Source organism: Ambystoma mexicanum, chromosome 6q (genome assembly GCF_040938575.1).
Source record: "Ambystoma mexicanum isolate Mex_15411 chromosome 6q, UKY_AmexF1_1, whole genome shotgun sequence".
NCBI classification, from domain to species: Eukaryota; Metazoa; Chordata; class Amphibia; order Caudata; family Ambystomatidae; genus Ambystoma; species Ambystoma mexicanum.
In genome coordinates, this window is record NC_090937.1 from 319597682 (window position 1) to 319623648 (window position 25967).

Consider the following 25967-nt stretch of genomic DNA (forward strand, 5'->3'; position numbering starts at 1 on the left):
TATCATATCTGTTGTATGCCTCTTGCAAACAATAGAATGCACAAATACAAATATAAAATAAAATACACATTATTGCAAATTAAAAAAAAATATATATATATATATCGTTCAGCCTTAGGAGGGTGCCATTATTCTTACTCCCATCAGACGTGTAAAAGAAGCAAGTCTAAGTGATTAATTGTGCCTGGAAGATGAGTGGCAGGCGTAACCCAGAAGATGGTTGACTCGTCACATCAGGCAGAGTTAGAATCTTTTGGTAGTCTCCGTTTTTAAAATCCGTTCATGTTTTCTGGGAGTGGTTACAAATTGAAGAATCTCGAACATGAAGACATCTGGCACTCAATCTCCCCTCTCTGACTGGCTAGACGGTTCGCAGGCCAGCGGTAGTCAATCTCAGGCGTTTCAGAGGTTGGGGTACAGGAGCTCCTCAGGGAAGTATCCAGGGGAATATCTGTGCATTTCTTTTTATGCCCAAAATCTTGAATGATGATTTTTCCTTCGTGCCTGAAGCCGAATTCGAGCTGAATGCCATTATGTGTGACTCTTTGGAGCTTTCTTGATGGTCTAGCAGGCTAGATGATAGGCGTTGCGGAAGTCCATCAAGAAAATGAAAACCACAAGCACTGGAATAAAATTGGTTCTCCCTTTGATGCTATAACTGGGCAGGCGGCTGAATAAGCCTGGGTCCTCAGTTGGGGTTCAAATGTGTTTTCTCTGTGCATGCCCGTTGTTCCCTAAAAAGTGCTTCTAGTATGCAGATTATCCTTTCTACATACTTATGTTTTAGTCTCTCAGCTACCTCGGAATGCAACTGTGCATAAACTGTGATTTCACTTCAGTGGCGCCATCTCTCCAGCCCCCACATAAGGGCCAATTATATTAGGTGCTTCACTCTCTGTTTCAGTCTGGGCAATGATCAATGTTTGCTGCTGTTGCCTTTGCCTACGAGATAACACTGCAAACCAGGTAAATTATTTACTATACAAATCATATAAATATGCCCTATTAATGAGTGTGGAAAACACGGGCAGCTGTCAGAACAGATCCAATGGAAACAGGAGTTAATGAGTTAACAGCACGCGTCATATTTAATTCACTCTTTGATTTATTGGTTCTCAAGCAGGCTTGAAAAGTGCCATAGATATTGCAGAAGATGATTGCTACGTGTTTTGAATGATTTGTGCTGCTTTCCTCTCAGCTTTCCAGGCGATGTCATAATGACCAACTCTACACTTGGAGCTGACTGCAAAGTAACCTTGCACGGTTTGTCAAATGCCTGAAGCATAGTCAATTGAATGTGACACGGGATTGATTGCCTGTGCATGACTATGTGACCTCTGAGAATATAAAATGCAGTATTTTCACTCAGAGGAAAAGTATCCTTTCAATATTGCAATTATAAATCGGGTGCATTTATACAGGATTGTGTTATACACAGGTGAACATCCAATGTGAAAAAAGGGTATGATGTACAGGGCTGGAGCCATACAGTAAGGCACCGAAGAAAAAGGTGCAGCCTGAAGGAGATGCTTAAACACATGCTTGCAATGAAAGGCAGATGTTCAGGTGTTTACGATAAAACAGTAGCAGATTCTTACTGAGAATTGGTGGTTATTTGCTATCCAAAGTATGACATCTGATGGATAGCTAACAAGTTAATCACTTGCCTCAGATATGTTGTCAGCCAGAACTTCACAAGTTCCAATCTAGCAACAGGAAAGACTGTGCTTCATTCTACAGCAATCTGTACATTGAGCGACTGGAGAATTGGTTCTGGTGTAACTCTCCATGGCATTGGACAATGCTCATTATGGCATTCTGCTTGCTCATCTTTCATATTTTGGCATCTCACACTTCGCACTTTATTGGGTTGAATCATGTCTGAAAGCAGAACCCAGTCATTCACTATGGACGCATCTCACATTCATACTTTCCCACTATCACGCAGAGTGTTCTACGGCTCTGTGTTGATTTAAGCTGAAGCCATTAGCCAAACTCCATGCATGCATCTGTATGCTGAAGGGGACAATAGTCAAATCCGGTTCTACCCTGATCCTGTGTGATTTCATTGGTTGAAAAGCAAAAGACAGACATGTTATGGAAATAAAACAGAGGTCATTCAGTTTGGATCGCTTGATCCCAATCTAGATCCCTTGCCATGCACTGATGTTCTAGCATCCCTGATACTCCCAATTAAAGTATGGACTTTTGGGATCTACAGATCCAAAACTTGATTCCATTCCCCAAATAAGTAACGTTTCTCAAACATACTTTTGCTAATCACAACCTGTTTTGGAAAATGTTCCCATTTATTATTTTTCCACGTGAAGTAATATAGATACACTTTTATTGTAGCTGGATTGAGTTAGTGCAACTTCATTTTCCTGGCTCTCCCCGAAAAATCACTGTGAATGCTCCAAATGATTCAGAACATGGCAGCCAGGGTGGTTCTTGTTTTGTGCAGTAGTGAACAGTAGAGTCAGCCCTTCTAAGGCCCTGGGACAGATTCACAAGCTTCTTGTGGCAGAATGAATTAAGAATGAGTGACTATGTTTAACATTTAGTGCTGTGTTGAGCTTATTTCTATCAGTGTTAACACAATTGCTCAGTCTAAACCATTGACATCTCTGTGATCACTTGATGCTGAGTTGGCTGCTGTCCCTAAAATACATCGCAAATGTGGGGATGGTAGATTCTCATCTCATCAGGCAGCCTCTTTGTAAAACACCTTGCCACTGGTCCATCGGTTAATCGGAAACAGCAGTGTTCTGATATTTCGGAAAATAACCTAAAATGTGTTTGTTTCTGACAAGCCCTTATTTCTTTCTTCATAGCTGAGAGATTAGATAACTTTCTTTCAGGTTCATATGCTATATTTATATTTTTTCAGCAACATGGTGCCCCAGATTTTGGTTGTGCCCTCTACATAGGCAACCAAAATACAAATTCTTTCGGAGGTAGAACATTCAATGTTCTACGCTCCACGTGGAGACTCATTTGTGATGGACCTTATTCAGATGTCGGACATGGTTTCACTTGCCTTTGTCAGATATAGAATTTGTCATGACATGCTCTTTATTGTAGCTTTATCTGTCCATTTGCTAATCTCATATTTGTTTTGTGAAGGGAATGAGCAGCTTAGATCATGATGTGTTTTCCGTATTGACAATGCATTAACATAATCCCCAGCGTAGGATTGAGAAATCTGTCACCCTGCTCCTGGCAGCTCCATCCAAAGATTGATAATCTCTCTCGCTTGTCCCTGAGTCAACTTATCCCCATCTTCTATTGAAAGCTCTAAATCCCCCTTTTGATAGGATGATTCCCTGCTCCTTTGGCCACATCGATAGGCAAACTCCCTCCCCCCTAGCCACAATTACACTTTCCTTGGCTTACAGCACTGTGCCCCCTCCAGGACTATGCCAAAACCCCACTGCACCAAGTTTTCTTATGATGATCTTAGGTTCATGGCAGAGGGTATTGTGGAGGCAATGATTCAACAACACCAGTGCACCAAACTATAAAAGGCTGTCTGCAGAAAATCAATGTGGTAGCAATACAACCTTGCAGGAAGGCACATATCCAGAAGCACTGTCAGGACCTAAAATGTTGTGTTTGTGAGCTGTTCGCTAGCAGGGCATGGAGTGCCTGGCTGTGTGGTGGATTACTCAGAATCTGAAACCATTGGAGGGGACTGCATTGACCATCATTGATAGCAACAACTGCAAGGGGATTGTAGGAGAAGAGACTTGGGCCAGGCACGTTCTATATTAAATAAATACAAAATTATGATTTTCAATAATGCATTATATGGAACAGGACAGAATACCACCCTTTTGCTAAACTTCATTATGAAAACAGATCATGCAGTGAACTATAAGCTCTGAAGTTTGAGAACAAACATAAAACCAATAGCACAAAGACATTTCTTCAAGTTGTTTTCGAAACAGCCTTAAGCCAAATGTTAAATGCGCTCAGTGTTTGAAGAGACGTTTGATTGATGGTTCGAACAGTTGCCTAGAACAATAGTGTTCCTTTTTGGAGTCGCCTTAGGTTTTTTTAAAACATATGTGCGTAGGTGTGCATGATGAAAGGACAAAAGAATTACTTGAGATATAAGGACACAAAAAGAAAAAACATGCAAACTGTGAACATGTGAATGTTGAAGAATGTTGGATTTTGTAAAAAGCAACACGAGTAAATCAACCCAACTATATCATTCCCAATGTCTGCATTAGATAATTAAACATCTGAGCCAATAAACATGTATACGCGTCAACAACAGCGTAGGTGGACGATTTGACGCGACGTGAAAAAGGTTACAATCATTTACCCCATATATGGTTTTGACTGTTTGGGCCAACATACAGCAAGCAATGTGTTTGCTTGCAAATGCATGGTGTGGTGTTTGCAAGCCAACATTTTGCTGTGTGTTGGTCCATGAGTACGCATATGCTTAGGGCCCGATTCATGACATTTTGTTGCAGGGTTCAAACTGACTTTGCACTGCTGAAAAGTGACCTTGCCCTGCCGACACCCACCGTGATTCATGGAAGGTTTATTTTTGCAGTGCAGAGCCAGTGCAAAGTCAGTGCATAGTCATTTTCGCAGTACAAAATTACTTTTCACGAACTTTGCACTGAAAAAAATACTCATTGTACAGTTCCATGAATCAGGGTTTGTGTCGGAAGTGCACAGTCACCTTCCAGCAGTGCAAAGTCACTTTAAATCATGCAAAAAATTCCATGAATCGGGCCCTAAGAAACATACACTCAACAAGGAGCCCTGCACAAATCCCTGTATGACAGCATTGAGTGCTGCTCAGGGACAGCAGGGACACTGTAATCATCTTCAATTGCTCGCTGGTCAGTGAGAGGCAAAGCATGTCTGCTCCCTATCCTCACAGCCCTAGGAAGTGATGCCAGCCTTCTGAAATGGGAGAGGCACGCCCCGGGCTGGTGACGAGAGCTGTCTGAGAGAATGAGAAAGAATAAACTACTCACTTGCCCAATGCTGGAGTACATTGACTTTTGATGTGAATACTTGAACATAATATTGTGAGTACTTGGGAATATCATGGATTAGCCTGCCACAAAAAATTGGAGTACCTGGGCACATGTTGGTAATGCCTCACAATGGTGTAACTAGTGGGTATTTTGATGAAAAACACCTGTGAAAGGTGTAAATACCTCAGTTGTTATGGCAATGTCTGGTATTGGTGTGGGTACCTTCTCTTTTGAGATTAATACCTGGCAATGGGATGATTACCTGGTATGATAATGCATGGACATAATACGACTGCCTAGCATACCATGGCATTACAAGCCCAATACATGGGAGTAATTAGCCTTTATAATATCAATGGGTCCTGTACCTGGACCCTTCATGGGAATGCCTGTCAGTATTGTACGTACACATGTTCTGATGGAAATACCAATCAGTAGTGTGTGCAATGGGTATTTTGATTGCAATACCTGGGAATGGTGGGTTCATCGTGGACCATTCATGACGTTATTTGGCAAATAGGATCTGGGCTTATGATGGTATTACCTTACAAAGAAGGGCGGGGGCAAATGGGCGTATGATGGCAATGATTCACATTGATGTGTGTACCTGTTCTGGTATTTTGATGGCAATATATGTTAATGCTTTGAATACCAGTGCTTGTGATGGCATTACCTTACACAAAATAGAACATCTGACTATATATACCATGGCAATAGTTGTTTCTAACTGGTTTCCGAACAATGTTGTGATGCTTGCATAAACGGAACAGACCACTGAGCAACAATTGCATGTCTTTATTTGATGTATATGTTTCTTGTTGTTGCATTCATAATATCCTACCATTGTTATATATACTATACCCTCTTTGTAGTATTCGTGTTGACTCATACAAATAGAAGTTTTCTGACTTAACTTGTGCATTTCTTCTTTACATCAATAAAGCATAGTGCCCAGTTTTAGGTATCATTGAACATGTAGAATGTGATCCACATTGGTATTTGTTTAGCCTCATACTGTGTTGAATATTCACTGGCAATGCATGTAATTCCTTCATACCCCAACAGGTGCTTCATGCACTAGCACGTTCTCGCTGTTTTAAATTGGAATTTCTGTGATTTAATCTTAAAAGGGAACAATATTGTCCTTTTTCTTCTCAGTTTTTTTTACCGTTGTTTACCACCAAAAGCTAGATGGTGGGTTGAGTACAGGCAACATTAGTTTTGGTGGGGCTGTAGTGTAGAGTGTGGGGACTGCCCCTGCATTCTGTGGTCAAATATTCTGTAAAACCTTTTTGAAAATATTTGATTAAAATCCATAGATCCAACAATATCACTATTTTGAACTCAGGGTGTTCAAATAAATGATATTGAATTGAAGTACTTTTTAAAGTTTAGTTCTTACTCTCTAGCATATAATTTAGTACTACAGGCTTATGTTTTACTTGCATGTTTGTTTTCTTGGTATAGGATTGTAACTAATTACTGTAGTCAAATTTTTCATACTCATAGCCGCCAACTTTCCAAGTTCCATGCAGGTCTCTTCTAGTTGGGCCTGGTTTCTGCTTCCAATTGCATGCTGGAACTTGTAGTTTCATGGTTTCCCAGCATGTAGTTCGAAAAAAACAGGACTGGCTCAAAGAGACTCACATGGTAATGGGAATGTGGAAAGCTATGGTCTACAGTGTCGAGGCCAGAGCCTCACACATCTGGGGGTACTGACCAGCCCTTGGACAGCAGCCTCCCACATGGGGCGGCGGCCACCTAACCCAGCAGTGGTCCTCACATGTCCTAGCAAGTGCCCCAGCCCTCCATGGAAGGAAAAGCTCTATCATGCCCCAGACAGAGCTCCAGGATGGCCAGGGTTGCTGAATCTGCCCTTGGGCACCTGGCATTCATGTGGAATGGCCACTCATGTGCCCTCTGGAGGTCCCTGCATACCTCTGCAGGGACCACAAAACTCCCCAGAGGGAAAAGCTCTATTGACTATGGCCAGGTCTCCAGGACGGCCGGGGGTCTTGTCTCTGCCCTTGAGCACCTGCCTCGTACAAGAGCTGGCCAGCCCATGCCCATATGCCCTAAGGGATCCCCATCTGTCCCTGCAGGGAAAAGCACTATAGTGCCCCACCAAGAGCTCCAGGACAACTTGATTTGATTTGAAATGTATTAGCGCAAATCCTGTGGGGGAACTAAGCGGCAAGCCACATCTAGGCGCAGATCTTATGTGTAATACAAAAAAAGTCTAGTAGCTACTCACATGATCTCACTCGAACAAAAAGGTTTTGAGCTTTTTTCTAAAAGGAGTCAACGATTGTATTTTCCTTAGGTAAGGCGGTAGGCAGTTCCATGCACGAGGGCCGGCCACCCAGAACCTTCTATCCCACCAATGGACAAATCTAGAAGTGGGACATAGACCGCAAGGTTCTGTTGGGGGTGTAGGTTTGAATCTTAGATAGGAGGGGACCGGAAGCCAGAGAAGTTTCTTCCTAAATTTGGAGAATGACTTTTTCCATGGTATGGAAAAGACTCCACATACTGCTGCATTTTGTGCCACTGCAAGTCACTGCAACAGGTTTTTAGGGCATCCTACCAGGAGGCTGTTGCAGTAGTCCCGCGTGACATTAACAAGTGAACCCACCACCGTTGCTCGATCCCCTTCGGAGATGAGAGGAAGAAGTCGTTTCAGCATGCTTAGGTGAAAATATACTGAATTAACCATTAGGTAAACATGCCGATTTTACCCCAGGTCTGACTGCCAAATACACCCTAGGTTCTTGTCAGACTCTGTGAACTTTGAGATATTTCCAAAAATCGAGGGGAATGGGATCATTTGAAAGGCGGTTCCTAATTTTTCTTTAGAGCCTGGGATAATTATCTCAGTCTTGTTGGGGTTGAGTTAGAGCTTAATATCTATCATCCATACGCAAATTGCTTCTGCACACTTCAGAAGGTTCCCTACTGTCTCCGCTGGTTGTCTTAGGCTGACGTAGATCTGTGTATCGTCTGCATATGAGTAATACTGCAGATTCAATTGTGCAAGGATTTTTAAAAGAGGGCAGATATAAAGATTAAAAGGTTCCGGTGACAGAGAGGAGCCCTGAGGAACTCCACAGATAATGGTCAACAATTCTGATAGAAAAGGGTCTATTTTGACCAGTTGCCTTCGGTCATTCAGGAAAGAATGGAGCCATCTCCGTGCCTCTTCAGAAACATGTGCCACTCCACTTAATCTAGCATTGAAGATGCTTCCCCCACCAAGCTCCTGCCTTGCATGTGGATCAGCTGCCACACTGCCCTGCAATAGTTTCCATGTGCCCTGGCGGGGTGCCCATCCCTCCTTGGAGGGAAAAGCTCTAATGCTGCTTGTGCAGAACCCAGGGTGGCTGGGGGTGCTGCCCCCCACCCTTGGGTGCCTACCTCCCAAGTGGATTGGCCAACCCCTGCAGGGTAGAGGTCCCTGTGTGCCTCCAGGGGTCCCTGTCTGTCCCTGGAGGGAAAAGCACCATCGCACCCTGTCAAGAGCTCCAGGATGGCAGAGGAAGCTGCCCTCTCCCATGAGTTCCTGCCTAACATGTCGGTCAGTCACCCCACTACCCAGCGAATGTTCCTGTGTGCCCTGGCTGGGTGCCCATCCCTCCTTGGTGGGTGAAGCTTTAATGCTGCCTCTACAGAGTTCCAGGATGGCTGGGGGTGCTGCCCCCACCCATGGGTGCCTACGTCCCAAGCAGATTGGTCATCCACCTGCCCAGAAGTGGTCCCTGCTTGCTTCCAGGGGTCCCTGTCTGTCCCTGGAGGGAAAAACACTATTGCAACCTGTAAGGAGCTTCAGTATGGCCGAAGAAGCTGCCCCCACCCCTGAGCTCCTGGAGGTAAAAGCTCTAACAAGGCCTGTTGGTCAGACTGTCCCTCCCTGGAGAGAAAGTCTCTATTGCAACCCAACCAGAGCTCCAGGATGGCTGGGGTGCTGCTACTGGGGTACCGCCCACACCAATGGACACCTGCCTTGCATGCACCAGCTGCCCCCCTACCCAGTGGAGGTCCCTGTGCACCCGACAGTGTTTTCATCCCTCTCACGAGTGAAAATCTGTAACATGCACTGGCCAGAGCTCGAGGATGAATGCTGCCCCTGCCCTTGGATGCCTGCCTTCCAGGTGGGCCAACTGCCCCCCTTCCCAGCGGCTGGCCCAGGCACCCCAGCGAGGTCCTACCCCTCCCTATAGCAAAAGCTCTAACCTGTCCCAATGGCAGTTCCAGTATGGCCAGGGGTGCTGCCTCCTTCCCAGCAGAGGTTCCTGTGCCCTCCATCAGGGTCCTCGTCGGTCCCTTTAGGGAAAATAGCCATTGTGCTCCTGACAGAGCTCCAGGGAGACCAAGGGTGCTGCCCCTATCCTTGTGCACCTGCCTTGCACATGGGTGGGCTGTCTACCAGTCTAGTGGTGGTCCCAGTGACCCCCGTAAGAGCTACCATACTTCCCTGGATGGAAAAGCTCTAATGCACCCTGGCCAGAGCTCCAAGCAGGCCAGGGGTTCTGCCCTCACCCTTGGATGCTTGCCTCCAATGTGGGCTGACCCTGCCTCCACCAGGCAATGTTCTTGGGGTGCCCTGGCGGGTTCACCATCCCTCTCTGGATGGAAAATCTAAAGAGTGCCCCGGCCAGAGATCCAGGATGCCCGGGGTTGCTGTTCCCACATTTTGGCACCTGTCCCACACATGGGTCGACTTCCCCCCGCCCAGTGGCAGTCGGGCACCCTGGCAGGGTCCCTGTACCTCCCAGGAGGGAAAAGCTGTAATACGCCCCGGCCAGAGCTCCAGGGCGGCCAGGGTTGCTGTCCCCATCCCTGGGTGCATTCCTCCCAGAGGTGGTCCGGGGGTGCACTGGCAGTTTTTTTGTCCCTTACTGTAGGGAAAATATCTGTCACTCCACGGTCAGAGCTCCAGGACAGCTGTGGTTTGCCCCCCACCCTTCAGCGCCTGACTCCCACATATGTCGACCCTTCCCCTGCCCAGCAGCATCCACAGCTTGCTCCTCATCCCTCTCTGTAGGGAAAAGCTCTACAGCGCAGCAGCCATGGGTAACAGACTAACAGGGGTTCTGCCCCTGCCCTTGGGCTCCTGTCTTCAATGTGGGTCAGGCTCCCTCCTGCCCAGGAGAGGTCCCGAGTTGCACTCCGGTGGGGACCAAATCCCTCCATTGAGACCACCAAGGATGTGACGGCCAGCCTGAGATGGGAAAAGTGTCTCCCCGTTGCCACTTTCGAGCAGGTGCAGCTACCTGGGCGATTCTGCCAGTAGCATATGCTTGTCTCAAAGATTAAGCCATATATGTGTACGTACACATGACTGGTACAGCGACACAGTGAATGGCTCATTAAATCAGATATGCTTCCTTTGATCGGTCAATCTGTTTCTTGGATAACTGTAGTAATTCTAGAATTAATATATATCGACAAGCACTGATCTCGTGGGATGTGTGCATTTACCAGACCAAGACCAGGCAGGGATTGCATGCCACTTTGGTTACTCTAGATAACCTTGGGCTCATCGCACATCACTGTGACCGTGACAATACATTGAATGTCTATCAACTTTCAATGGTTCTTTCTGAGCTGACCATAGGTAACGGGAAATCAGGGTCCTATTCCGGAACCGTGAGCCTTCAAAATGATTACCACATCCAAGGAAGGCAGCAGGCGTTCAAATACCCACTCCCGACTAAGGGAGGTATGACTACAAATATCAATACAGGACTCTTTTCTGTAATAGGAATCAGTACACTTTACTTCCTTTAACTATCCAATGGAGAGCAAGTCTGGTGCCAGCATCTGCGGTAATTTCTGCTCCAATAGCGTATATTAAAGTTGCTGCAGTTAAAAAGCTTGTAGTTCTTATGAAGCTGGCAGCCCGCCGTAAGGTGAGCTTCCGTCTGCCCCAGCACCTGCCTCTCTGTGCCCCTTGATGCTCTTGAATGAGTGTCCGTGAAGTCCAAAGCATGCCGGTTGCCTGAATACTTTAGCTTGAAATAATGGAATAGGACTACAGTTCAATTTTGTTGGTTTTTGGAATAGTGGAATTTTCGGACGAGCGCAAGACCAACCAAAGCGCAACCATTTGACAAAAATGTTTTCATTATTCAAGAATGAAAGTTGGAGGTTCGAAGATGAACAAATACAATCGAAGTTCCGACCAGAAATTATGCCGACTTGCAATCCAGCAGAGTCATTCCCTTGAACCGCTGAGCAGCTTCCAGGAAAATAAGACTTTGGTGTCTGGGGCAGTATGGTTGCAAAGCTGAAACTTAAAAGGAATTGATGGAAGGGCACCTCCAAGAGTGGAGCCTGCAGCTTAATTTGACTCACCATGGGAAACCTCACCTGACACGGAAGAGGAAAGGATTTATAGATTGATGATAGCTTTTTCTCGATTCTGTGGGTCGTGGTGCATGTCCATTCTTAGTTGGTGGAGAAATTTGTCTGGTTAATTCAGATAACGAATGAGACTAGTCCATGCGAACTAGTTATGCAACCGCCAGTGGTCAGCGTTCAACTTCTTAGAGGAACAAGTGGTGTTCAGCCAAAGATGATCAAGCAGTAACAGGTCTGTGATGCCCTTATATGTCCTGGGCTCCAAACGTGCTACTCTGAACAAATCAATGTGTGTCCGGGAAGGCAGTGAAGAGAGGCTCGGCCTTGGTTGTGGATGACGGCTTGAGCCCCGGGCCCGGGGAATGGATCTGGTGCTCCTTAAGACCCCGACTCTGGACGGCAGCTTTTAGGCCCAGACCTGTGTACCAGTGGACCTCCAGTAAAAGTAGTCACAGGAACAACAAAAAATCCCAAAATGGAGCGTTCTACAAGCAGGAAATAACGCAAATGTATTGGACCCAAAAATCTGGGATGTACGGTTCAGACTGCCCATTGGAACTGAAGTGAATGAAATGAGCTGACCATGCTGTCCACTCATTACAGAAACATCATACAACATTTTAGTTACATTTTAAGGGCAGGTCGCTGATTGGAAGAACTGTATCAGTCTCCTATATGTAGGTACATGTTAAATGAGCCTGATTGTTTCTTTGGCAAAAATCCATTTACACCCCTCATGACATCATAGACCTTCCCACACTGCCCCTCAATTAAGTGATTGTGCTGATCGGTTAAAAAACACCTGTTTGCCATTGGTTGGCTTTGTTCAATATACAAAATGGCTTGAAATGGCAAGGGGCAAGACATTCCCACCAAGTCTGACCAGCATACATCAGATCGCACACTGTATAAAGATGCACCGTAGGGACACCAAAACCTCTCTCCACTGATTGGCTCCCTGCCACACACCCTATAACCACTACCGCAATGCTCTGGTCCCCCAGCTCCCTTCTCCAGCCTTGCTACTAAGTGTAGTCTGAAAAAACAATATCACACCATAGCTGGAGTTTAATTAACTGTATGTCCTTTCTATTTCTCTGCCAATTCCCACATGCACCCAGGTGCCTAGGTAATGGGAAACATCAGCCTTGCAACATTTCTGCACACTGTTTCTGCTGAATGTTCAAGAAATACATTCTGAGTGTCACACACAGGCCTGCAGCTCTTTTATTATGAAACATGCTTCCCTAGCAAGGGCGTATAAGGGCCCACAAGAAAATGACTTCTCTACTTTTCTCATATTGCTCAAAAGCCCTTCTACCATGTTACCTCCTAAGGCCTCTTACACCCCCACCCAGTGCCCGCTCTATAAAACTACCCCTTACTAGGCTCAAAGCACCCACCCTTCATTGCGCTCCACTGTTGGACTCCTTGCACACTTCACCTTCTTCTGTGTCCCCTTATACAAGCATTGCCTTGTTCAATGATGTCCCCACCTCAATGTCAACCATCGTGTCACTCTTGACGTCCTCACGTCACTTGTGCAACTAGTACGTGCACCCCCCCATGGCAAAGTTGAACCTGGACCTTTACAACATCTGGAGGCAGCAGGAACAATCTCACGGCCAACAGGCCATCTGGTCAGGGCAGGCCGGCCTGGGGGTGTGGCCTGGCTGCCGCCTTCATTTGTCTCCGGCCGGGCTCCAACAGCTTCCACTTTGTGGGGGCTTAATAGGCAATGCGAGGTGTCTTCCTGCAGGATGACAGATACCTCCTCCGCACCTGGACTGGTGCCCCAGGAAGGCAGCAAGACAAACCCTGAGGGGTTCATGGGGCCCAACTGGCCTGACTGCAGGGCGAGTCTTAAGAGAGCCCGGCAGTTGAGGTCAAGGCGAGATCTGGGATATGGCGGGAGTCCCAGGGGAGAGGTACCTGGACTCCATAAAGTAGTTCTGGAAGCTCTGGGGCTGGCAGCCCAGTGAACGACCCCTTCATTGACTATCTCCTGAGGGCCAGTGCGGATTGAGAACAGCGGATGAACACCCTGCTGCACGGAAGGCAGTCAGGGTGAGTCCTGGGCCAGGGTTCCACAAGGCAGGTTGGGACATTCCAGGTCTGCAGCATGCAACCAACAAGCCCAAGCATTTACCCTCTACCACCCGGCAATGACATTTGTCCCCATGTGGCACAACTTGGGCCCTGGCCCTATCCAGAGGGCAAAGCACTAAAGCTTCCTGGCTAGAGCCCCAGAAGCCCAGAGGTGCCACCCCCAGCATGGGCACCAGCTTCTGATGTAGGGTGGCAGCCCCCTAATGCAGTCATAGCACTCACGCACACCAGTGGGGGGACCCCGGCTGTCACCGCTTCCAATTGCATGGAATTGCATGTTTTTCAATTTAATCGGTCCTCAGGTTTGGGTCCAGAGAGTCTGGTTCACCCAATCTATTATGAGTGAAAGCCTCCATAGTAAATTGCTTCCCAGTAATACAGGTGTACTCTGAGGTGCCACAACTGTCACCAGATTGGTGAGCCTATATTCGCCGTATATACATTTCTACTTCATTAACACTGTCCACTGGGATTTTCTTTCTGTGGTCTCACTTGCTACAACTACGCAGATGACACAAACATTACATAAATCAACACTACTGGAGAACAAGACCCAACCCTTATCAAATTCCTCACAGAATTAAACCATTGGTTGAGTACTAACAACCTTAAAATCAACCTGGACAAAACAGAAATCATGATCACGTCCAATGGTGCGTCAAACCAACATCACATTCCATGGCCTACCAAAATGGAAAATCAACCAGAACCTTCAAAAGTGGTTAAAAACCTTGGAATATTATTCAACAACGATTTAACATTCGAACCTCAAGTCAACACCGTAATAAAGAAGTGGTTCTTCCACCTAAACAAAATCAAGCGGATACTACCTTTCTTCGAATTCCCACATAGAACAATCACAAACATCTCCCTTATCATGTCAAGAATAGACTACGCCAACTGCATCAATCTCGGAATGCTGGACTACCTTACCAAGAAACTACAGCGGATAAAGAATGCAACAGGAAGACTACTCCTCAGACTCACTGAGAGAGAACACATCACACCAGTCTAAGAAAGCTACATTTGCTAACATTCAAAAGAATAATTTTCTTCAAAATGCTCTGCAAAGCCCACAGAGCAATTCATGGCCAAGGAGTAGGATTCATACAGGGAAAAATCTCCACCTTCATACCAAACCAAACATTAAGGTCCAGCAACGACATTCGCCTCACACCAAAACAATACTGAAAGCAGAAATCTGGTGGATCAGCATTCACCAGCATCTCAGCGAAACTAAATTGCTAAAAACATGTCACTGAGCTAAACAGGAAACACTGTCAAAGTGAAACAGCAAACACAACACAAGAGAAACACCCAAAACAACCAAAAACCTAATGTACAGAAACCTAAATGTCCCAAAGAAATAAAGCAGTTGAACGCAAACCACCATAGAAGTCTATGAACCCTGCAAGACCAACATAACCACTGCACAGAAGGACACAGATTACTTACATCACTAATAAATCCAACTAAAAAACTTTGCAATATTCTGCATAATCACTGTCAAGCACCAAACAAAATACACATAAACCTCTACCCCAGTAGAAAGCTACAACCACCACAAAATGCACACACTTAGCAACACCCAATTAAACACCCACACTACAGAAAATTAAAGTAATTGCACAAGAATCATCCCATACACACTTATACACCAAACACTACATAACCCTTACCAACTAAAAACAAACCCAGCATTCAGTGATAATCTTTTCCAACGTGAAACTATCAACAGCATATAAAAGCTCTCTAATGCTTTCCCTCTGTATCCCCCTAACTGAGCCCTCCTTCCTTTTCAGATCTGCCAGAGCACCTGGAGACCATGAAAATGGCAGCAGTGATCAGTATAAATCACAGTAACATAAAATAACATAACTATGAAATTAATATAGTTCTCCAAGGAGAGGTTTGAGGGTAATACAGCGATTTTGCCCTCTTCTTTGGTTCAGCATTTTAAGTACTTCTCGAGATATCAACGTGGTCCGAGACCCTGTATCTATGAGATGCAATAAGTACACTGTCCTCAAACTTGAGTCCTCTTTCATCTCTAACTGAATGAGAAATGGTGAGTTAGTATAGAATTTGAATAGCATTTTACTGATGTTTGGGATTTCTTGAGTTTGACCGTAGGCGGCCCCTTCAGCTGCATTGGTCAAGGACTATGTAGGGACACAAATATGCTTGGAGATGATCATTGATACAGGGACTTTGTCCCTTCCCCAATTTGAGCATCACTACTTTATGGATTGTAATACCTAGATAATCCTGGAGAGGAAGAAAAATCTTGGTGTTTTACCATCTCTTTTGAAAGGATCAGATTTGTATTTTTTTATGTCACTTGTCTAGGGATTTCTTGGCATATCTCTTACCTTTCTATCAGATTCTTTGCCTTATTGCTCTTAACTCACATTCTATGCTCTTTTTGAGGAGGCATTACATTTGGGAAAGAAGAAACACCAGGTTTGATGCCCACACAGATATTCATTTTTTTCAAAAGTAATTGTCACATTTTTCTCCTTACTAAACTTCCCTTTTAATTTTTCTCTGATTTTAAGGAATAAAGATGGTTCAGAATTGGCTTTTGCAATTTTTCAGAAAACCAGAGGTATTTTTGCATGAGGAAAAAGAAGCTTGCTTTAAGTCTTTGCATATCTTTTCTGCGGCTTTCCACCTTCCCCTTCTACTTGTGCCTTTTTGTATTGGAAACATTTTCTCTTGTCATTGTCCACCCTGGCCTTTCAACCCATTCTGTCCAAGGATTCTGTGAGCATTAGAATCATTATTTTCCTGTTGGGATCTTGTGATTTGACTGATACTTTCTGTTAAATGTTTAACCTGTCACTCAAGTTGTGAGCATGTTTATCCACTCTCCAGATTGCATGGTCACCTCTGGTCATATCTCTCTGCCTCCCTAGAAGGGTAACTATCTCACCTATGATAATAGTTTTGAAAATTTAGAGATAGCTGTTGTTATGTATTGTATGGTCTACACTCGCCTTGGTATTGGGATCTGTTACCCATGAATCTAGGGGTAGGAGGAGGGTTGTTTTCCTGATAATTGATTTTAGGAGGTGGTGATTGACTTTTCTCCCTGGAATAATTCTGAATAGGATTTCCCTAGGAAACTACTCCTCAGCTCCGACTATTTCTCTTTGAAAAAGGAACACATTTGTAGCCAGGATAGGCCTAGAAGGTCAATTTTGTGGGGTAATTTGCATTGGTTTTGTTGGGATCAGCATTTTGCATGCCAGATGGAAGAACAGTTGGCTGGGTTTGAACAGAAGATCTCCTTTGTCTGTATTATTGAGAGCTGAGGAGTAAGACTGTGGCTGCCCTGTCTCTAATTCTAACTGAGGAGTGCTCCTCACCTCAGCGACCTTAATGGTGGGTGGGGTTAGTGTGTATTTGGGAATAATTTCATTGTTTTGGGGAATATTTGGGTTCTGTACGTCATGGATCCATTTAGCGTACATGATGATCCACTCAAGAGTTCTCAAGTAATACAAATTACACACTAACTGAGTCACTATGTATTTTGGAAGGGCATGGGAGAATGTAGCTTCGAAATATTGACTGCCGGTATCAACACGTCGAGCAATTTGGGGAAAAGCATGATTGAGTTCCTGACAAACTGCATAGGAGATTGAACCTCAGTACAAATTAAATTATCGGCTGCCTTGCAGGCTTTTTAGGAGTTTTAGTGAGTTGAAATAGATTTCAAAATGGCCACCTTGTAAGAGGAGTTATAAGAGGATCATTTGTAGTGATCCTATACATTCCGTGCTGATGACACTCACATCTTCTCTTTTGTATCCTTCTCTGACTCTCCATTCTGCTGTTTCTCACTTCAACTCTGGTTTCCAAATATGGATGAGATCCCGCTTTCTCCATCTCATCTCCACTAAAACGGAGCTCTGTTTTTTTCCTTCTAACACCTGACCACCCCCTTTACAACCACCCTTTTGCTTCCCCTAAGTCCTCTTGCCTTCTCATCATTTGCTAAAAATGTTAGTGTCATCTTCAAGCCCTCTCTCTCTTTCTTGTCTCACCTATTTAACACAGCATGGCTCTGTAATTTCCATCTTTATAGTATATGTTGTGCTCCCCCTTGTTATCTTTTTTCAGCTACTAAAGCTTGTATTTTTTCACTCATTGTTTCTTGTATTGACTATTGCTCTGCACCATTTGTTGGCCATCCTAGCATCCATCTCACACTGCTTTGTTCTATTTATAAGGCTGCTATTTGACTTTTTTTCTTTCTACGCCCACGCATGTCTATTACCACATCTTTCCTGTTTATTTCTCTCTCTTATTTCACTTTCTTGTCATTGTGTTTAAGTGTTTCCATGGTCTCACTCCTCCCTACCATTCTTCTCTTAGTTCACTATAACCCGTTGCTCAATTTACGTTCTGAGTCCCAATTCCTCATTGCTGCTTCTTCTTCTGCTTGTGCTTGTTCTCATTTGTGCTCTTTTTCATTTTTTGCACCCACACTCTGGAACACCCTCCCTTTAGGTATCCAGTCTAATACATCTTTGCATCTCTTCTGCACTCACCTCAAAGTCATTTTTTTCCTTTCGCTCTCTGATTTTCTTTATTTTTCTTTTGATTTTCCTTTCTTATTCGTATCCTGTGTATCATTACATACTGTTTGCACCATTATATTTAAATTGTACAGCACTTTGGTGAAATAACTTTATAAATTCAAACATATACAAATACATCTCCCAATTTAGCAAAGAAACTAGCAAACTAGGGATAAGAGGTCCATTTTATGAATTAAATGTTGTTTTGTTCATTCTTCACACCAAATGAAGCCATCATCTGTCTGTTCAGTTCCAGATGTTCTCAAACAGAATATTTTGCATTTGTATCAGAAGGGGTCATAGAGCTTTTTACGGCCTTAATCTGTTTGATTGGCTCTTTCAAAAACTGTCACTTTACTTGGGTCCTGCATCCGTCAAAGAGAGTACTTGAATCATCTTTCCTGCTTGCATATTTACCAACCTCTGTCATAATAATTGTAAAGATGTCTCCTATATGCACGGTACTTGGGGTCCTCTCTTTTCACTATTTTCCCTTAATCTCATGGGTTATGATCTTCAAATCTGTTCTGAGGGGCCAAATACTATGGTATATCTTCATATTGTTGCTTGAATCAGTGTTTACGCCATTCTACCGAAGGGTTCTGTGGTATTCCCTTAAGCCTTGGCATATACGCAGGACTTTAAAATGTCCTTTTGGGTTTGCAATGTCTGTCTCAAGGGGGTCGATTCATGGAACAAACGTGCGCCGAAAATCTTTGCGCAAGCAGGCGCTTCATGGAAGTCCCTGCGCGTGTTTTCCTCGGGATGTGCGCCAAACCCGTGCATGGCGCACACGTCACTGCAACATCCCGAAAGGCGTGCGCGATGCGCACAGTGAAAGCGCACAACCTCGGCGCATACACCAGAAAGTGGGCGGAACACGGGGCGTAACGTGCGGAATGGGGAACAACGCGCAAAAATAAGGGCGTAACTGGGGATGTACTGCAGGGAAGCAGATGGAACGCCCACACGCACTCGAACCACACGTATTAATGGAATCGAATAGGGCAAAGCCACGCACAGCCAAAGACACGCACAAGCCGAAACACGTCCGCCACACGAAGGCAGGCGGTAGCGTCCCTGCGCATTACAAAAGTGGCAACATACAGCAATTGGGCCTGTGCGAGCGGGGCACGTGTATTTCGGGGGTGCGCGGGAAGTTGCACATGCGATTGAGCGGGGCACATGTATTTCGGGGGTGCACGGGAAGTTACACACGCGATTGAGCAGGGTACCAGTATTTCGGGGTTGCGCGGGAAGTTACACACGCGATTGAGCGGGGTACGGGTATTTCAGGGGTGCGCGGGAAGTTACACACGTGATTGAGCGGGGTACGTGTATTTTGGGGGTGCGTGGGAAGTTACACACGCGATTGAGTGGGGTACGTGTATTTCGGGGGTGCGCATGAAGTTACACACGCAATTGAGTGGGGTACGTGTATTTCGGGTGTGCGCGGGAAGTTACACACGCGATTGAGCGGGGTACGTGTATTTCGGGGTTGCGCGGGAAGTTAAACACGCGATTGAGCGGGGTACGTGCATATCAGGGGTGCGAGGAAAGTATCACACGAGATTCCATCAGGGTACGTGTATTACAGGGGTGCGCGGGGAGCAAGTCCTGGGGCAGTATGATGCCCTCTTCGGAAGTAAGCGCGCCAACAAGGAAGGACGGACTCGGATCTGGACTGACATCGTGACTGCCATCCACGCGGAGTGGGTGGCAGTCCGCGACTTCCAACATGTCAAGAAGCTCTGGGAGGACTTCAGGTCCAGGACCCTGAACAAGGCCCAGCGCCTTTTGAAGGCAGCGGATGCCAAGGGGCGCCGGGGCCACTTGTCAGAAGAGCAGATGAGGGTCCTGGAACGCATATCCCCAGCGCTCCACGTCCAGGTCCTTGAGAGGCAGACCCGTCTGGAGTCGAGCGGTAAGTGTACATGCATCCTGATTGTGAGCTGTGCATGTGGTGATGTTTCAGTAGTGTGCAGGTTGCACATCTGTTTGTATGGGGTCGATTATGGGTGGGGGTGTACAGGGCTGTGGGGCTAACACATGCGAGGGCTGTAATGTGTGAGACATGGATGGTGCTTGTGTGTGTAGGCTTGCATGCCAAATGCAGTTGTGTGGGCACACATGTTTGGATGAATGTGTATGTAAGTAGACATGTCCGTGATGTCACGCATGTATGTTATTTTCAGCTGCATGTATCAGCACTGTGTACATGCGCATTTGTGTGTATTTGACAAGGGTGCAACAGTGATGCAACATGGATGCATGTGACAGCGGGATGTGGAAGCCTGATTGGCAGATGTGACATGGATGCCCATCTGAACACTGCGACACTTGGCAGAGGTGTACACATGCATGCAAGTGTGGTGGTGTGTGTATATGTGTGGTGCACTTCCTGTGTTGCATGTGATGTCTGGCTCAGCTTTGCCTGCTCATGCTGTTGTATGTGTATGGATGGTGCTGGCAGTTGTGATATGTCTGTGGTATGGCTCATGTGTGCGAGTTGATATGACATGTGTGTTGGGGATTGTGATGGCATGTCTGAGGTTTGCCAATGCCACTCATGTACAACTGTCATGTGTGTATGTGTCCATTGTACAGTGCCCTGATGCCTGTGTTCTATTTCTCCCTGTCTGCAGCGTCAACTGATGAAGAGGGCGGAGAAGGTGCTGTGGAGCACAGCGGCGGGGATCCCACCGCCAGCCGGAGACGCAAGGCCCGGCTCCCCTCCCATGTTGTCATCTCGTCGGGGAGTGAGGAGTCTGGTGCCGCGTCCCAGGCCACAGCTGCCGGGGGAGGTCCAAGAGGCGGAGGTTGGAGTTGGACTCCTCGGCAGCAGAGGGGGCAGCTGGGACCCCACAGGGCCCAACGGGGGAAGATGGCATGGAGTCATCCAGGTTGGTGGGGGGTTTGGTGGAGGAGGAGGCCGTGCAAGCAACAGAGAAGGGGTCTGGAGGTGGGGATCCCACTGGTGCTAGTGGTGCAGTGCAGGACCAGGGACAGGAGGCAGCACAGGCCGCCGCGGAGGTGCCTGTGTGCAATCCTGTCCCTGATCCTGTCCCTGCATCATCTTGCACCAGCAGGGATGCCTATGTCCAGACCCGTTTTCAGGCAGGGGATGAGCAAACGACAACTGGCCTTCCTCTGCCTGCGGACGTGGCTATCCGGGTCCGGGTTGAGCCTGTCCTGACTGGTGTGGCTTTGCGTCAACGGGCCATGCAAGGTGACCTGCAGTCTTTTCATGAGGAGACTGCACGTCATCTCGAATGGCTCGTTGACCACGTCAGTCTGCTGGGACAGGTCTCCCAGGCCGGATTCCTCCGTTTGATGGGGCTTGCTACGACCCCCTCCTCAACTGAACCCCCTACGCGCCAGTCGTCCTCCGTGCCATCTTCCCACCCATCAGTCACCTGGGTGCCCTGTGGAGCTGCCTCTGACGGTGCGGCCAGGCTGGTGGAGGAGGCATCCCTGCCACAGTCGGGAGTCGGACGTCCAGCAGGGGTGGCCACATCAACGACTGCACCCCAGCTGGCAGAGGATGTGCAGGCAGCAGGAGACAGTGAACGGGCAGAGGCACAGCAGCAGCAGCAACTTGGTGGGAGCCATGAAGGCTCGGGGCCTTCAACATCGGAGGGGCAGGCATCGGCCGGAGGGCAGGGGGACCCAGGACAGAGAGTGTCTTCCGTGTGGCAGCGGTTGGGCCACGCCATAGATGTGGAGCGGCAGCGGGCGGAAGAGGCACGGCTCACAATGGTCAGGGCAGAGAACTCCATGCGGAGGGCCCTGAGGCGGGCCGAGTGCCTCGAGGCAATCCGCAGGGGGTTGGAGGTGGACATGTCGACGGCCCTGCGGACCCTCGGGGCCATGGAGGAGGACCGCCTCCGGGACATTGAGCAGGAGTTCGATGATGCCCTGGCCCGGGACATCCAAAAGTGAGCCGTCAGACTAGCCCGCTGCCCTTGTACATAGTTATGTAGGTAGTGTTAGGTTTCCTTTGTTTTTTGATTTATTTTGGACCTTTTGGACATTGGCCACATTTTTGTATATAGTTCATTTTATTAGTTAGTGTTGTTAGATAGGTTTCATTTCTTTTGTTGGGATAATGGACCCTGGCTTGTTCGTCTGTATATAGTTCACTGTTGGATTTTATTTTTCTTTCACAATTTACCCATGGAGCAATGGCTTTCAATTATTATTTCCCATTGGATTTTCTTTTGTGGACAGTGACTTTGGACACCATTACTTTGGATTATGATTTTTGGTTTTGCTTTTTTTCACGGACATGCTTCTTTTCATTTTTGTACATTCCCATTTCTGTTTCTTTATTTTTGAATCTATTTATGTTTCCTTTAATACATATTATTTTATCGAACTTCAATGTGTAGTATCATCTCATTGGTTTCATGCATATCATGATATGGGTTTTGAGATTCACTGACACCCATTGGGTGTATGTGAGGGACATGTGTTTGTTTCGAAACTTGAAATTGGTGTTCTGTCATGTAATTGCCATTTCTGAGTGGGTGGATGCAATACTCGGGTGGGTGTTTTGCATTTGGAGGCTGACCATAGGGACCAGGGATCTAGATTGTGATGACATGTTGGCTGGGGAACATGAGTTGGGGCCTGCTGGCAGGTGCCACACAGTGCTGGGGGTGGGGTTGGTGAGAGACATGGGTTGGGGCCTGGTTGAGGGTGCCCCTGCACTGCTGGGGGGGGGGGGTGGGAGACATGGGTGGGGGCCTGGTGGAGGGTGCCCCTGCACTGCTGGGGGGTGGGGGTGGTGGGGCCATGAGTTGGACATGGGTGGGGGCCTGCTGGCAGGTGCCCCACAGTGCTGGGGGGTGGGGGTGGTGGGCACATGAGTTGGACATGGATGGGGGCCTCCTGGCAGGTGCCCCACAGTGCTGGGGGGTGGGGGTGGTGGGGAACATGAGTTGGACATGGGTGGGGGCCTGTTGGCAGGTGACCCACAGTGCTGGGGGGTGGGGGTGGTGGGAGACATGGGTGGGGGCCTGGTGGAGGGTGCCCCTGCACTGCTGGGGGGTCGGGGTGGTGGGGACATGAGTTGGACATGGGTGGGGGCCTGCTGGCAGGTGCCCCACAGTGCTGGGGGTTGGGGGTGGTGGGGACATGAGTTGGACATGGGTGGGGGCCTGCTGGCAGGTGCCCCACAGTGCTGGGGGGTGGGGGTGGTGGGAGACATGGGTGGGGGCCTGGTGGAGGGTGCCCCTGCACTGCTGGGGGGTGGGGGTGGTGGGAGACATGGGTGGGGGCCTGGTGGAGGCTGCCCCTGCACTGCTGGGGGGTGGGGGTGGTGGGAGACATGGGTCGGGGCCTGGTGGAGGGTGCTCTGGTGGCTGGGGGTGCAGGGGGACATGCGTTGGTGGGCAGTAGTGCAAGTTGACATGTGGGTTGGCTGGGGGGCATGGCCATGGTGGATGGGGTGCCTGCAGGACATGTGCAGGGTAGGCCCCTGTGGTGTGAGCAACCTGCAGGGGCCGTGGAGGGTGTAGAGGGGACACCTGGGAGGACCCACACGTGTAATTCACGTGTGGTGCTCCCCGCGCACCCCTGTAATACACGTACCCTGATGGAATTGCGTGTGATACTTTCCGCGCACCCCTGATATGCACGTACTCTGCTGACTTCGCGTGTGTGACTTCCCGCGCACACCTGGAATACACGTACCCTGCTGATATCGCGTGTGAAACTTTCCGCGCACCCCGAAATACACATAGCCAGGACATTCGCGTGTGGAACTTCCCGCGCACCCCTGATATACACGTACCCTGCTGAATTCACATGTGAAAATTCCCGCGCACCCCTGATGTACACGTACCCTGCTGGAATCGCGTGTGGAAGTTCAAGCGCACCCCTGTAATACACGTACCCTGCTGAAATCGCGTGTGGAAGTTCAAGCGCACCCCTGGAATACACGTACCCTGCTGAAATCGCGTGTGGAACTTCCCGCGCACCCCGAAATACACATAGCCTGGACATTCGCATGTGGAACTTCCCGCGCACCCCTGGAATACACGTACACTGCTGATATCGCGTGTGCAACTTCCCGCGCACCCCGAAATACACGTAGCCTGGACATTCGCGTGTGGAACTTCCCGCACACCCCTGGAATACACGTACCCTGCGGTTATCGCATGTGAAACTTCCCGCGCACCCCGAAATACACGTAGCCTGGACATTCGCGTGTGGAACTTCCCGCGCACCCCTGGAATACACGTACCCTGCTGATATTGCGTGTGAAACTTCCCGCGAAACCCCAAAATACACATAGCCAGGATATTCGCGTGTGGAACTTCCCGCGCACCCCTGATATACACGTACCCTGCTGAATTCACGTGTGGAAATTCCCGCGCACCCCTGATGTACACGTACCCTGATCGAATCGCGTGTGGAACTTCAAGCGCACCCCTGTAATACACGTACCCTGCTGAAATTGCGTGTGGAACTTCCCGCGCACCCCTGAAATACACGTACCCTGCTGAAATCGCGTCTGGAACTTCCCGCGCACCCCTGAAATACACGTACCCTGATGGAATCACGTGTGAAACTTCCCGCGCACCCCTGAAATGCACGTACCCAGCTGAAATGACGTGAGGTACTTCCCGCGCACCCCAGTGATACACGTAGCCCGCTTGCCGTGCTGGTATAGGGTTAGCGCAGCCCTTTGTGCTGGATTGGGGATTTTGATGGCTTTTCCCTGCGCGAGAGGCGTTCTTGGGGGCGTAACTGGCGCTGCTGCAGGGTCGCTACGCCACTGTGCGCCACAGCTGGTTTTGGTAGCTGGAATCCATGAATACGCTGTGCGCGGAAATGGGTTTTGGCGCACGCGGCTGGCGCAGGGATTCGCACGCGCACACTGTGCGCCAGCCGCGTGCACCACTTGTGCGCTGAATTCTATGAATTACCCCCTAAATGTCAGCCATACAGGTTAAATGGTCTCTCTGCTTGATCATATGCTGTAATTCTTGTTTCCTTAACCCATTATAATATCTTGATTCACCAATTCTCTGTTATGGAGTAGTCTCATTTCCTCTCCTGTCCACTCCTGACATATTAAGTGTTCCACTCCCCTCTCCTCTGAACTGAATTTCTCGATATTCCTGTCTATCTGCCAGGGAAATCAAATATTCCTGTGTATCTGACTGAGTTTTGAAAGAGGATATAGTATGTCTGATGAAGCCCATTTCCTGTCTATGGCTAGTTGCACCAAAACCACTAGTATGACTTTGGAAAGGTCTGGGGAATGGAGAATTCCTGGCCTACTGTACCCATACGTTCAGAGTACAATTCCAAAACCACTTCACAAATGTACCACAAATTAAAAAGAGAACATTTCCCAACATGATAACCAAACTAGGATTCATCAGCAGCATTCGAATATAACACTTGTCAAATTTAAAACTACATTCAAACACTTCCACAAAGATGGTGCATAATCTTTTACTTTACATATGCATCCTTTATCATGAATTCTTACGCTGCAAAACAAATGGTTACTATAATCTACACAATTAGCTCAGGTTTAATTCAGGCCTAGCATCTTGAAAATGTACTATGCCAAACACAAATGCATCACAAACTGATAAACTCAGTTATCACTGATTAAAACTATAATTTGTCTCATCTTATTTACACTACATGCAATCCTTCACACCCTTTCTCCAATCATATGAGGTTAATCTACAAAAGGTATGTCAGCATACTAAACAAAATACTTTCCTTCACCAGAAATGTGAAAGAAGGGCATGTGCTCTTCTCTCTCTACATTAATTGATCACTAAAAACTAAAGGTGCAAAGTGGGCATTTTAGGCCCAAACACAATATGCATGGCATACAGTACTATAATTTCTTATTACACATTGATAAAGGACT